The following is a 16,391-nucleotide window of genomic DNA, read 5'->3' as shown; positions in this document are numbered from 1 at the left end:
ATACATGGTCTTAATCCATTACCTATTGAAGAAACACATGGTCTTGATAACCCGACACAGGTAGTAAAGGTAAATTCTCTCTATAGATATGATAAAGCTGAAATCCTACTAAGTTTGCTAGCCAATGTTTGGATGAGTTTGATAATTTTATGGTTAAGCAAGAAAACTTCAATGCTTATTTTGGTAGAGAATTAAAACGCAATGCTTATATGCTTGAACACTTGAGTGATTATATGTCTAGAGTTAAAGGTGAACTTAAACTCATTAGTAAACATGCTTCTATGGTTACCACTCAAGTAGAACAAGTACTTAAAGCTCAGAATGATTTGCTCAATGAATTGAATAGTAAGAATAATGATTTTGCTGTTAGAGTGGCTACTAGAACAGGTAAAATGACTCAGGAACCTTTGTATCCTGAAGGCCATCCTAAGAGAACTGAGCAGGACTCTCAGAGAAATAATATTGATGCACCTAGTCCTTCTAAAAAGAAGAAAAAGAAAAATGATAGGACTTTGCATGCTTCTAGTGAACCTGTTGCTGACAAACCTGAGAATCCCAATGATATTTCTATTTCTGATGCTGAAACACAATCTGGTAATGAACATGAACCTAGTGATAATGTTAATGATGATGTTCATGTTGATGCTCAACCTAGTAATGACAATGATGTAGAAATTGAACCTGATGTTGATCTTGATAACCCACAATCAAAGAATCAACGTTATGATAAGAGAGACTTCATTGCTAGGAAGCATGGTAAAGAAAGAGAACCATGGGTTCAGAAACCCATGCCCTTTCCTCCTAATCCATCCAAGAAAAAGGATGAATGAGGATTTTGAGCACTTTGCTGAAATGATTAGACCTATCTTCTTGCGTATGCGTTTGACTGATATGCTCAAAATGAATCCTTATGCTAAGTATATGAAAGAAATTGTTACTAATAAAAGAAAGATACCGGAAGCTGAAATTTCCACCATGCTTGCTAATTGCACTTTTAAGGGTGGAATACCTAAGAAACTAGGAGATCCAGGAGTACCCACTATACCATGCTCCATTAAAAGAAATTATGTTAGAACTGCTTTATGTGATCTTGGAGCCGGTGTTAGTGTTATGCCACTCTCTTTATATCATAGACTTGACTTGAATAAGTTGACACCTACTAAAATATCCTTGCAAATGGATGATAAATCAACTGCTATACCTGTCGGTATTTGTGAGGATGTGCCTGTTGTGGTTGCAAATGTTACTATTTTAACTGACTTCGTTATTCTTGATATTCCCGAGGACGATAGTATGTCTATTATTCTTGGAAGACCCTTTTTGAATACTGCAGGGGCTGTTATTGATTGCAACAAAGGCAATGTCACTTTTCATGTTAATGGTAATGAGCATATGGTACACTTTCCGAGGAAACAACCTCAAGTTCATAGTATAAACTCTATTGGAAAAATTCCATCGATTATTTTTGGAGGTTTTGAATTTCCCCTACCTACTATCAAAAAGAGATATGATATTCTTATTATTGGGGATGTGCATATCCCCGTTGAGGTAACCTAGTGTTATTCGAAATTTCTCCGGTTCCATGTTATTCGAAATGAGTTTGTTAACAAGACCTGATCAACCTTGTTAGTGGATTCCTTGTGATGAGCATGAGATGGATGAAGTTAGAAAACACAACCTTCTGTACCCCCCTTTTACTTTCTGTTATTTAGTTGAAATAAAGCAAAAATAGTATATTTTGTCAGTTTTCTGAATTATCCGTGCAATATAAAAATACCCCGAAAATAAAAGTTCTCCAAATGCCCTGAAATTTAAATATGATTTTTTCTGGAATATTTGAGAATATCTGGCACTGAGAACACAGCAGGGGGAGCAAGCACCTGGCCACGAGGGTCCAGGGCGCGCCCACCCCTACAGGGCGCGCCCCCCTACCTCGTGGGCCCATGGTGGCTCCCCTCCACTTATTCCTGCACCCACACACTCCTTCTTCCTCCCAAAAAAATCACCAACCAGCTCAAGCACGAGTTCTAGCTCATTTTTCTGCGATTTTTGATCTCCTTGCTCAAAGCACCTCTCACAAAACTGCTCTGGAGGATTGTTCCTTGGTATGTGACTCCTCCAATGGTCCAATTAGTTTTTGTTCTAGTGCTTTATTCATTGCAAATTTGTGCTGCCTAGGTGACCATGTTCTTGAGCTTGCATGTCAAATTTATATGGTTCCAAGTAGTTCTAATGCATGATATAGTCTCTAGGCACTTGTGGGAGTAGTTGCTATCAATTTTGTTGAGTTGGTTCACTTTTATTTGAAGTTACTAAAATTTTCAGAAATTTTTCAGAGGAAGAAACATGTTTAGGAAAATGTACCAAGGTGGCCCTTCAAGGAAGCAAGGACCTAGGCTCGCAATGCGCGATGCCGACGATGAACCACCAAGGGACGCTCAAGTGCGGGCTTGTGAATGGCCTTCAGAGGACTTCATGGATCGAGCAGGAATCAAGGAAGAATTTAACGCATATGTGCGTAACGCTGATCTTGTGAGCTTCGAAGCAGATAAGTGTCGTCAGTACCACTATCTCACTGATTCCTTTGTGAGAAGGTTTGAATTTTCATCTTCACGTAATTCTCAAACTGTCCTGTTTGATCTTTATGAAAATTCTTATACTATGGATTTAGAGGATTTTAATACTGCTTGCAAACTTGCACAATGGGGCAGTCCTAGTGAACCTCGCAAATCTGAATTTAGAGATTTTCTTGCTAGTATAACTGTGGGGGAGTCTAGAGATATAACACAAGCTACCATAGGGAGCATTCATTTTCCTGCTATACATTATTTTGCTCTCTTCATAGGTAGGTGCATAAATGGTAAGGATGAAGCATGCCACATGTGTGTCCCTGATCTCAGTGTTCTCAGGAGTGCTGTATTAGGATATAAACATTATAATTTGGGAGCCATTGTTGCATGTAGGTTGCATAATAATAGATTTAATGGAGATTTCTTTTGTGGAATTTATGCAACCCGTTTAGCTAATTTTCTTAATATACCCATTCGTGATTTTGATATGGAATTGCCTCCTTCTTATCTATATTTTAATGCCATGGTTCACCATTAGTTTGTTGAGAGGAATGAACCGCCTCTCCAGTACCGACTAATCTTTGGCAGGCGTCATGCCGTCAATATTGTCCTCGCTGCTCCTACTCTCTTTGACTTTCAGGCAAAAGGGAGACATTTTATAACCAGAGAGGAGGCAGACGAGTACGAGAGGAGGACGAGGGCAGCTCGCCTCCAAGCTGCAGCCCACGATGCAATAGCCGCTGCATCTCAGTACGACCCCAGCTATAACTTTGGGTATCCGCCAGGCCAACCGTGGCAATAGACCAACTTAGGCCAAAAGCATAAGCATGGGAGAGTACGTATTTCTCACCGACGTTACATTTACATTCACACACTCATTGCTAGTTGTCCGTGCTCATACTTTTTCACTGTAATATCCATGCTAGTTTACTTTCTTTTTCTTGCTTTCTTCTTGTGTGTTTGAAAAACCTTAAGAAAAACAAAAAAAAAAGTTGTAGCGTTTAGCTAGTTTACTTTTCTTGCTGTAGTAGTAATAATTAAAACAAAACCCAAAAAAATATTTCCTGTTCTTCTTTTGCTTGTTGAGAGCTTTCCCGTGTAAATAGTTTTATTTCTTTTCTTTTCTTTGGGGGTCGATAGGAGAAGACCATAATGAAAATGTTGAAGTGGCTCTTTTATGCATTATTGTTGATTTAACCAAGAGCCCATATTACCTTGTCTTCTCCTGTTTATTGAATGCTCGTAGATTCCAGCTTAGTCCAATGCGCGTGCACTATTATTATTGTTCACATCATTTGGTCGTGCAAGTGAAAGGCAATTATGACGATATAAGATGGACTGATTTAGATGAGAGAAGCTGGTATGAACTCGACCTCTCTTGTTTTTGTAAATATGATTAGTACATCGTTCCTGATTCAGCCTATTATGAATAAACATGTTTGCAATGACAATTAGAGATCATAGTTGCTTATGCCATGCTTAATTAGCTAGGAGTTTATAATGGTTTACCTTGCGTGCCAACATGCTATTAAAATGGTTGTGATGTGGTATGATAGGGTGGTATCCTCCTTTGAATGATTCAAGTGACTTGACTTGGCACATGTTCACGCATGTAGTTGAAACAAAATCAACATAGCCTTCACGATATTTATGTTCATGGTTGATTATATCCTACTCATGCTTGCACTCAATGTTTATTAATTTTAATGCATGTTCATGACTGTTGTCGCTTTCTAGTTGGTCGCTTCCCAGTCTTTTGCTAGCCTTCACCTGTACTAAGCGGGAATATTGCTTGTGCATCCAATCCCTTAAAACCCCAAAGTTATTCCATATGAGTCCACCATACCTTCCTATATGCGGTATCTACCTGCCGTTCCAAGTAAATTTGTATGTGCCAAACTCTAAACCTTCAAATGAAATTCTGTTTTGTATGCTCGAATAGCTCATGTATCAACTAGGGCCGTCCGTATCTTCCATGTTAGGCGGGTTATTCTCAAGAGGAGTGGACTCCGCTCCTCACTCACGAGAAAATGGCTGGTCACCGGGATGCCCAATCCCTTGCTTTATGCAAACCAAATCAAAATAATTGCAAACAAAACTCCCCCGGGACTGTTGTTAGTTGGAGGCACTCATTGTTTCGAGCAAGCCATGGATTGATGCTTGTTGGTGGAGGGGGAGTATAAACTTCACCATTCTGTTTGGGAACCGCCTATAATGTGTGTAGCATGGAAGATATCGCCATCTCTTGGTTGTTTTGTTGACAATGAAAGTATGCCGTTCAAAATATTATTTATCTCTATTTCAAAATCGAGCTCTGGCACCTCTACAAATCCCTGCTTCCCTCTGCGAAGGGCATATCCATTTACTTTCATGTTGAGTCATCACCCTCTTATTAAAAAGCACTAGCTGGAGAGCGCTGCTGTCATTTGCATCCATTACTATTAATTTATATTGAGTATGACTATGATTCGATCTCTTTTACCATGAATTACAATGTTTAGTCAGTCCTTGATCTGTAAAGGTGCTCTGCATTTATGTTTTGCGGTCTCAGAAAGGGCTAGCGAGATACCATCTTGTTATATCATATCATGATTGTTTTGAGAAAGTGTTGTCATCCGAGATTTATTATTATTACTCGCTAGTGGATTATACCATTGATATTAGTAAACATGAGACCTAAGTGTTATTGTGAATATGGTTAGTCATAATCTTTGCTGAAAACTTGAATGCTACCTTTACATATTTACAACAACAAGAGCAAACAGAGTTTGTAAAAGTTTTTCTTTATCACTTTCAGTTTATCAACTGAATTGCTTGAGGACAAGCAAAGGTTTAAGCTTGGGGGAGTTGATATGTCTCCGTGGTATCTACTTTTCCAAACACTTTTGCCCTTGTTTTGGATTCTAACTTGCATGATTTGAATGGAACTAACCCGGACTGGCGCTGTTTTCAGCAGAATTGCCATGGTGTTATTTATGTGCAGAAACAAAAGTTCTCGAAATGACCTGAAACTTCACGGAGATTATTTTTGGAAATAATGAAAAATACTGGCGAAAGAATCAAGGCCAGGGGGCCCACACCCTTTCCACGAGGGTGGGGGCGCGCCCCTGCCTCGTGGGCCCCCTGTTGCTCCACAGACCTCAACTCCAACTCTATATATTCACGTTCGGGGAGGAAAAAAACAGAGAGAAGGACTCATCGCGTTTTACGATATGGAGCCGCCGCCAAGCCCTAAACTCTCTCGGGAGGGCTGATCTGGAGTGTGTTCGGGGCTCGGGAGAGGGGAATCCGTCGCCATCGTCATCATCAACCATCCTCCATCACCAATTTCATGATGCTCACCGCCGTGCATGAGTAATTCCATCGTAGGCTTGCTGGACGGTGATGGGTTGGCTGAGATTTATCATGTAATCGAGTTAGTTTTGGTAGGGTTTGATCCCTAGTATCCACTATGTTCTGAGATTGATGTTGCTATGACTTTGCTATGCTTAATGCTTGTCACTAGGGCCCGAGTGCCACGATTTCAGATCTGAACCTATTATGTTTTCATGAATATATGTGAGTTATTGATCCTATCTTGCAAGTCTATAGTCACCTACTATGTGTTATGATCCGGCAACCCCGAAGTGACAATAATCGGGACCACTCCCGGTGATGACCATAGTTTGAGGAGTTCATGTATTCACTATGTGTTAATGCTTTGGTCTGGTACTCTATTAAAAGGAGGCCTTAATATCCCTTAGTTTCCGCTAGGACCCCTCTGCCACGGGAGGGTAGGACAAAAGATGGCATGCAAGTTCTTTTCCATAAGCATGTATGACTATATTCGGAATACATGCCTACATTACATTGATGAATTGGAGCTAGTTCTGTGTCACCCTATGTTATGATTGTTACATGATGAACCGCATCCGGCATAGTTCTCCATCACCGATCCAATGCCTACGAGCTTTTGACATATTGTTCTTCGCTTATTTACGGTGATGGTGTTTGTTGAGTTGGCATAGATCAAGATTAGGATTTGTCACTCTGTGTTTCGGAGAGGTATCTCTGGGCCCTCTCGGTAATGCACATCACTATAAGCCTTGCAAGCAATGTGACTAATGAGTTTGTCGCGGAATGGTGCATTACGGAACGAGTAAAGAGACTTGCCCGTACCGAGAGTGAACTAGGTATGATGATACCACGATCGAATCTCGGGCAAGTAACATACCGATGACAAAGGGAACAACGTATGTTCTTATGCGGTTTGACCGATAAAGATCTTCGTAGAATATGTAGGAGCCAATATGAGCATCTAGGTTCCGCTATTGGTTATTGACCAGAGATATGTCTCGGTCATGTCTACATAGTTCTCGAACCCGTAGGGTCCGCACGCTTAACGTTCGATGACGATTGGTATTATGAGTTTATGTGATTTGATGTACTGAAGGTTATCTGGAGTCCCGGATGAGATCACGGACATGACGAGGAGTCTCAAAATGGTCGAGACATAAAGATTGATATATTGAACCATGTTATTCGGACACCGGAAGTGTTGCGGATAGTTTCAGATAAAACCGGAGTGCCGGAGGGTTCCCGGAACCCCCCCCCCCCCCCGGGAAGATATGGGCCTTAGTGGGCCTTAGGGGAGAGAGAGGACCGCAGCCAGTAGGTGGCGCCCCCCCCAATGGGAGTCTGAATAGGACAAGGGGAGGGGGCGCGACCCCTCTTTCCCTCTCCCTCTCCCTCTCCTTCCTTCTTCTCCTAGTTGGACTAGGAAAGGGGGGAACCTATTCCTACTTGGAGTAGGATTCCCCCCCTTGGGCGCGCCCCTTGTGGCCGGCCGGCCTCCTCCTCCCCTCCTTTATATACGTGGGGAGGGGGCACTATAGAACACATCAAAGTTTCTCTTAGCCGTGTGCGGTGCCCCCCTCCATGGTTACACACCTCGGTCATATCGTCGTAGTGCTTAGGCGAAGCCCTGTGCCGGTAACTTCATCATCACCATCGCCACGCCATCGTGCTGACGGAACTCTCCCTCGGCCTCAACTGGATCAAGAGTACGAGGGACGTCATCATGCTGAACGTGTGCTGAACACGGAGGTGCCGTACGTTCGGTGCTAGGATCGGTCGGATCATGAAGACGTACGACTACATCAACTACGTTGATATAATGCTTCCGCTTTCGGTCTACGAGGGTACGTGGACACACTCTCCCCGCTCGTTGCTATGCACCTCCTAGATAGATCTTGCGTGATCGTAGGAATTTTTTTGAAATTACTGTGTTCCCCAACAGGATGTACTCCCTCTGTGTTAGTGATCTAAACGCCCTTATATTTCTTTACAGATGGAGTAGATGATAACGGTTATATACAAAACATATCTTGACAGAGGTGGCGCCAGACGTCACGGAGAGGTACCGCACTCGGGCCAACGAGGAGCTCCGGGCATGGTGGGCGGTGACCATGGCATTGGCCTCATGGGTTTACTCTGACTGTCGCCGGCCATTTTTGCAAACAATGGCTTAGGTTTTGAGGAGGATTAGCATGTCACCACATGACAACTTTGTAAATGCGATGTAATACTGGCGAATATATGCATTCACACAATCAAAGGATTGAATTGTGCGAAGGATTCATACTCGATATCTTTTTACCTCTCTAGACTCTAGGTCATATGGGAATAACAATAGTTGCTTAATTAAGTTAGCAAATAGCAACATCACTGCACTCGGTCCTTTTCTACAATTCAACAAGTTGGCCCGAGACATATCTTGCTTGCTTGCTGATCTGGTGATTCTTCGACACAACCGGTAAGTAATATTTTTGTACAAATTTGATGCTATCTAATTAGTACGTAATTCAAATTTCAGAGATCAGTTCGCATAAACTTATGGTTTTTTCCAGTTGGAAGAATTTTCCTTTGGGAAATGAATTGGACGGGTTATTCTTGGGGATAACATTCGCCTTCTAATCGGACGAGGTTAATTACCTTGGCCGTAAAGGGGGAGGGTTGTAAAATTGATCCTTTATGCCCCAAATTATTGCATATTTGCCATGTAGAGTGCCCATGGATATTTAGACCTAGATATATTTGTTGCTTTCTTCTTATGGACATGCGAGTTTCATATTCGGTCCACAAAATAAGGGTGTAAAAGTGATCCTTCATTCCCCAAATTATTGCATATTTGACATGCAGTTGTTATACACTTGCACAATGTTGCTTGCAGGACATGTGTTGGATGGTTTTTTTTCTTCTGAAAGGACATGTTCTTTCAAATTGTGAATAACATTTTGATCTAAGTGATCTGGTTCTTTCAATTGGTGCATCATAGCATGTTCATTTGAAGTTCAAGCAAGCAGAGTATGAAGCTATGAGATAGTTCAGATTCTCACTAAATATCATGGTGATTCATTCCAATTTTAGGATCTCATAATGTGATACCCAATTACTTTTACCTAATATAATTCATATATGATTATTTTCTGTAATGTGTGAAACATTTTCCAGGGACCATCTTTCTAATGTTTGCTTACCTTTTTTGACAACTGATTTCAGTACCACTTGTAATAATTTCTTAGGTGATTTCCTGGACAATTACACTCCCATATTTTTGGAATTAATAACACCAATGAGTTAATATAACACTGATATTTTTGGTAGTTTTTTTGTCTATTTGTTACATAGCAGATGAGATCATTCACCAGCACACTCGAGCAGAAGCAGCGATAGAAGACACATATGTGCAATGTGCTGAAGAGAATGACGTCTCTACAATCTGGATGTTGCCCAGATAGCAGAGATCATAAAAAAAAAGGAGAATCATGGGTAAGGTGTCCCTTTCATGTCAATCCTTCTTAGAACGGATGCAACATGTTAGTAACAGTATAGATGGTTCAATTGATTGTGAAGTGTGTGTTCATGCAGGTGGAAGGGGACATTGCGAGCGGATTTGTCACTAACTGAGGTGGCGAACATGGACTGAGGTTGCGGAGTGCAAATGAAGCTAAAGACAACATTACTGACCTTGTACGAGAACATCATAAGTGCATCAAATAGGTTATCTTAGTTTTTAACATATAATTATTTGGATCATTTCTCTCTGTATACATGAGTTAAAGAGCGAGTGAAGTGGATTTCAATTATTTTTATGATTGTTGCAGGATATCTTTTTTATACATACAAAATTTTATATGTATTATATTTATAGGTGTAACTAAAAAAAATCTGCAAAATTTGATATGCATTGTATTAATGTGCACATGAAAAAAAGGTCTGTGGCAACGCACGGGCGTTCTACTAGTCTTTATAAGATTTCAGTGTATCTCTTGACCAACATGGATGTGTGAGTCACAAACTTGCAATGGTGTTTCCTTTGTATTGTGTGTCAAGTGGCCAGTGCAAAATGATGATGTGTAACTGCAGTTATAGTAATGGGTTCTAGGGATATGGCTAAACTTTGAAATTTTCAAGCCCCCCCCCCCCCCCCCCTTCCGAAAGTGAGTTTGAGAACTTTGTTTCGATTGGATAGAAAGAAGGGGGTTTTCACAAAGAGATGGTAAGGAATCTGTAGAACCTGTGTGCAACTCTTAAACTCTTGAAGTGACTACCTTGCAACAACATCATAGAACAGATCAACCACAAATAGAAAATGATAGGGTTATAATGGATCAACTTCACGAATCCTTCACGTGGGGGGTGGAGGGGGGGGGATATATACTCCAGCAGTTGGGCATTAAACACCTGAAAATCTTGACAGAGGTAATGCATTCCATGATCCAATTCACCATGATAGCAGAGAAACCCAAAGTAGTAACATTCCTCTAAAACCCCAATCAAGACGGCCATACATCATCATCTCACATTCAGGGAAGTCCCAGGATTTTCGGGACCCAGGGCAAACTAGAACCTAAGGCCCCTTAATATAAATATTAAAACAATAACTAACATATGTATGTATATAAAAGTTGCAGAAAAAATTGGATATAAAAAATATTGCCACTAAACCTGAGGCCCCTTAATATAGATATTAAATAAATAAACAACATATGTAGGTATATTTATATAATATTACCAATAGAAACTTAAAGTGCATCAAAACTAATATTCATATCAAATATAGATATACCTATTGAAATTGTGTCATCATGCTGCCAGTGGATGTGGGGTCTCCTCTTGACGACTCGGCCTCTTGGCTTTCCTCTTGGCCGCGTGGGGGCGGCGAATCATGCTATTTTTCCTTTTCTTAAAAAAAACGATGGTCAAGATTGGATCATTTACAAATCATGGTTGTCTTGTAAATGTAATCCACAATTTTGTACCTAAAGATGAACCAACAGTAGCCCACAATTTCTTCAGACCTACAAAAGTCAGTAAAATGTCGACCTTCACAACGCCCAATTATGATCTTCCCCAACGAAACTGAGAAAATGAATATACTAGTGCTTCCTTCCCTGCGTGCCCAACCCTGTCGTTTCTTTGATTGTCATGCTACCCTGTGTGCTCCTACCGTGAAACTTCACTTGTAGAAGTATCACATAATGACTCCGGATGCAAGGGTAAAGCATAACAAATTAGATCGAGATGCATCTGGTAGGAGGAATTGGGGATGGGTGGGTGAGGGGGAAATCAGGATGGATTGGGGCTGTGATGTATAGTATTGTGTTCAGCCCGGAAGAGCTCCACGGAGTAATCCACAAACTCGTCCCACGCCATCGCTCCGGTAGCTCTGGCCTGAAGTCGTTGGACCTCGGAGTTTACGGAGAGGAGTCTGTTACAGTTTCCAAGACCTAGAATCAAGCCACATTTCGGCATGACTTACGGATCGCCGAGAGGTACGCTAGGCCCAGTACACCACATGCCTAGGTTCGGGGGCCCCTTCGGCTTGGGGGTGCGGGGCAGCTGCCCCTCTGCCCCCCCCCCCCCCCCCCCCCCCCCTCTTAGGGCCAGGCCTGCTCAGATTTGTAAGCATCAAACATTGCACCATCATCTCTAGTTGAATGGTGAGCATTAAATCACTAAAAGTCAATGAGAGTGTTATCTATATATGATCATTCTACTTGGGAATGAAAGCACTTTGAGTAACAGAGATTGTACCATCCAAAACTGGTGTATAATGTTCAGCGTACACTTTGCATCACTTTTGCACAAGACATTGCATGGACTAATGGGTCTGGAATCTTTAACCTACATCAGACTTTCCTTTTTTGGATTTAAGACGATAGGAGTGTCATGAACTCCCTCTGGCATAATACAAGAGACAGAAAAACAACTTCACCACACAAATAATGTTGACCCTGACACCTCCCAATTCCCCTTGAGAGAATCCCGTCAGAAATCTATCTATACTCATGCCTTTAGCAGGCCAACCTAGAATATGGCAGCACTAATTTTATCATTAGTAAAATGTTTACAAAGCAACAGTCATATATTAGTCCAGTTTTGATTTAATAAGGTGAAACATGCCAAACTGTTCAACATTTCCATCAAAAGTATATATTTTTTATAAGTAGTCGTTGTCTCTTAGAGTTTGCGCATCTTTTTTGTCATTTGATCATTATGATTCCAAAGAGTAGTGGCATTATTTTTCTTTGCTCCCAAGAGGCTTTCCGATGGAAATGAGTTGTGTTCCTGTCTCCTTTTAACCACTACGGGTGAGCCTACATATCCTGGCGCAGCCAGACGCAAATGACCTGCAAATGGGGCGTCCCATGCAGGTAGCCAAATTACACGACATCTAAGCCACTACAGGTATGTCAGTTAATTAATATTCTTCCGTATTACATTTTTCTGAGCACTTAATAGTTAACAATGCGGATAGAATAGGGATATCTCTTGGTTCAAATAGTTGTGAGGTTGCTAGGTCTGTTAATGATTTTCTAGCTTGAGGCAGATAGAGCGAGAAAAAGGCTGAAATATATTACGGTTGTTAAACCAATGAAAGAAAGTGAAGTTAATGTGTTGGGAGTACGGGCTCTAGAATGTCTTTGCGAGGATCTAGCGCCGACTAGTGTTTCAGATGGGGAAGCTTTGGATGTAGAGGAGCAAGCGACCCCTTTACACCTAGAAGAGAGCTTTGACACTTGCCTCAGTCATGCAGAATCTGAGGTAGTGCTGGACAAGCCAAAGCGCACGTGGAAGAGGAAGATATACGACCTGTCCGTTGTGCGACGATGTGAGAGAATTAAATTCAAAAGAAAATTTCATGACGAAAAATGACAGGCATTTTCTGGAATAGTAGAGGTCTTGCGGACTTGCCTAAGTGCATGTTTCTAGTGAAAACGTCAATGGAGAAAAAGATGGATATTATTGCTTTCGATGAGAATGGACGTGATACACTAGTAGAAAAAGGGCCTTTAGTCCTGGTTTATAAGGGCCTTTAGTCCTGGAACCGGGACTAAAGGGTCGTTACTAAAGCCTCCCCTTTAGTCCCGGTTCTTACACGAACCGGGGCTAAAGGCCCTCCACGTGGCCGCTGCCTGGAGGTCCACCTTTAGTCCCGGTTGGTAACACCAACCGGTACTAAAGGAAATTTTATGATTTTTTTTAATTTTTATTTTATTTTTAAATTTCTGAATTATTTTAACCTGTAATCTCTAATCACTCCTCATCACTGCTCAATTTAACATCTAATCTCTAATCACCCCTCATCATTCAAAATCATCTAACTTCCCGGACGGTCACCCATCCTCTCACTACTCCAGCCTGAGCACGCTTAACTTCCGGGTTCTATTCTCCCTCGTTTTCAAGTCTGCACTTGTTGTTTTCCTCACAATAGTAGGATGTCAATCCTATTAACCCTCAGGAATTTAGCTTGAGCATGAAGTCACACATTTCACTGTTTGAGTTTGAAACTATTGTTTAAAAAACAATAATTATTTAGTAACACTAATATTTCTTGAATAAATAGCTTGACCACAGTTTGACCAGATTTGACCAAAATTCAAAAAAACTGAAATAATTATTTAGTAACACTAATATTTCTTGAATAATTAGTTTCACCATTGTTTGACCATAGTTTGACCAGATTTGACCAAAATTCAAAAAACTGAAATAATTATTTAGTAACACAAATATTCTTGAATAATTATTTAGTAACACTAATACTTCTTGAATAAGTAGTTTGACCACAGTTTGACCAGATTTAACAAAAATTAAAAAAACGGAAATTTGAGCATAACTTTTCATTTTGATATATTATACGTTTTTTTCTGACATCGTATGCAAAAGTTATAGCCGTTTTACATTTGCCCTACACTTTTTGCAAAACATGTCCAAATTTAAGTTTTTAAATTTTCCTAACTAGTACATGTAGTAACATAACTACATCTTGAAGGATTTTAATTTTTGAAGTTTTTATCATTTTCTTTTGCTTTTTACAAAACTAAAAGGCGATCCACAGGGGGGGTAGAGTTTGAAAATGGGACCTTTAGTACCGGTTCGTGCCATGAACCGGTACTAATGCCTCAAACCCCATTAGTACCGGTTGGTGGCTCGAACCGGGACTAAAGGTCTAACCTTTAGTACCGGTTGGTGCCACGAACCGGTACTAATGGGCATCGCACCCTTTAGTCCCGGTTCGTGGCACCAACCGGGACTAAAGGTCCCATTTGAACCGGGACTAATGCCTGTACGGTGCCCTAGCCGCTCGAACCGGGACTAATGCTCACATTAGTCCCGGTTCGTAATGCAACCGGGATTAATGCTCTTTTCTGGCCGAACCAAAGCCCTGTTTTCTACTAGTGATAATTTTACATCCCAGGCACGACATCTGGTGGATTGGATTATGAATGGCATTGCCTCCCACCATGGGGAAGATCTGGCGGGATCTTGCTAGGGGTTAATTGTGAATATTTGGAGGTCGTAAATGTCATTCTAGGTTACTATGCCGTCAAATTTCATGTGCGATCCAAAGTTGTTGCTTTCAGATGGGCTCTGGTTGCGGTGTACGACGAGGCACAACCTGAATTCAAACGTGACTGCCTGGCGGACCTGGTGCGGGTTTGTGGGGATGAGAGGTTGCCCGTCTTGGTTGGTGGTGAATTTAGTAATATCGGACATTATTATTATTATTTTAATGGTAGATGGTCATCTATGTTTAACGCCGTTATTGAGAATCTAGATATCAGAGAAATTGATCTCACAGGCAGGCAATACACTTGGACGAACAACTTGGCCAATCCAACGTACGAGAAGTTGGATCGAGTTCTAACAAGTGTCGAATTGGAGCAAAAGTTTCGTCTTGTAACCGTGCGAATGTTACAGATGGGACTGTCCGATCATACACCACTTTTTGTTGACTCCGGTGATGAGACTCACATTGGCAACAAAAATATTTTCTCTTTTGAGTTGTCGTGGTTTGAAAGGGAGGACTTTCTTTAGTTGGTCAGCAGAGAGTGGGCTAAATAAAGTAGAGGGAAATGTAATGTAGAAACATGGCAATATAATATTAGACACTTTAGACAGTTCCTGCGGGGCTGGGCTAAATATGAGAGTGGTAGCTACAAAGTGGAGAAAGAGAGGCTTCTTAGGCTCATCAACGACCTAGATCTTGAGGGTGGGGTGAGCATTCTTGATGTGGCTGACAATGTGACCAAAAGAGAGGCCAAGGAGTAGCTTCTTGGAGAAGAGGAGATAAAATGGGCACTCAGAGCTAAGGTTCGACAAGTGGTTCAAGGGGATAATAACACCTTCTTTTTCTATCTAATTATGAATGGAAAACACGAAAAAAGAAAATTATCTAACTTGAACAAGATGCTGGTACAATTTTAGGGCACAAGAACCTAAAATTATGTATCTCGAAATTCTATAAATAAACTCTTGGGGCATCGGTTCAGAATTCGTTTCCCTTCATGAGGGTGCGGTCAAGGATATTTTCCATATTAGTCCCGATGAGAATGAGATGCTCACTGCTGTTTTTTTTTTAATAAGGAGGTGTTCGAGGCTATAGCGCAAATTAAAAATAGTAAGTTGCCTAGCCGAGATGGATTCCTAGTAGTGTTCTATAGGAAGTGTTGGGAGATCATTAAAGGAGATTTTATGCCCATGTACCATAATCTTTTTAATGGCCAACTTCAACTATTCAAACTCAACTTTGGGACAATTACTTTGTTACCAAAGAAGGAGGTGGTGGTTTGCATTGAGCAGTTTAGACTGATATGTTTCCTCAATGTTAGTTCTAAGATCTTTACAAATTTGTTACTAATCTCCTCACACAGATTGCGCATATTGTGGTTCAGTCAACGCGGACTGCATTCCTGCGTGGGCAATATATTCTAGAGGGATTGGTTGTGCTGCATGAAATCCACTTCAAGAAACTTGATGGAGTTATCTTCAAAGTGGATTTCGAGAAGGTGTACGATAAAGTTAAGTGTCCTTTTGCAACAAGCTTTGCGTATGGAGGGTTTTGAAGCGGCCTGGACGAACCAGGTCAAATCCTTTGTACAAGCGGGCAGCGTCAGTATCAAGGTTAATGTTGATATAGGTCATTATTTTCAGACGCACAAGGGACTAAGATAGGGGGATCTGATGTCTCCCATCTTGTTCAATGTCGTTGCTGGCGGTCCTCATTGGTAGGGCCAAGGTGGACGGTCGGGTAGGAGGGCTCATACTACATCATGTCAATGGGAGTGTCCATACTAAAATACGTTGATTACACAATAATTTTCATGGAGCATGATTTGATAAAAGCTAGAAATGTGAAGCTGGTTTTATGTCTTTTCGAACAATTGTCCGGACTGAAAATAATTTAACTAAGATTGAACTGTTCTGCTTTGGATGCGCCAATGACGAACAAAAAGAATTATAGACAGTTGTTCGGTTGTAGACTGGGATCCTTTC

This window comes from Aegilops tauschii, chromosome 3, assembly GCF_002575655.3.
Source record: "Aegilops tauschii subsp. strangulata cultivar AL8/78 chromosome 3, Aet v6.0, whole genome shotgun sequence".
Lineage (NCBI taxonomy): Eukaryota > Viridiplantae > Streptophyta > Magnoliopsida > Poales > Poaceae > Aegilops > Aegilops tauschii.
This window is presented reverse-complemented; position numbering follows the sequence as displayed.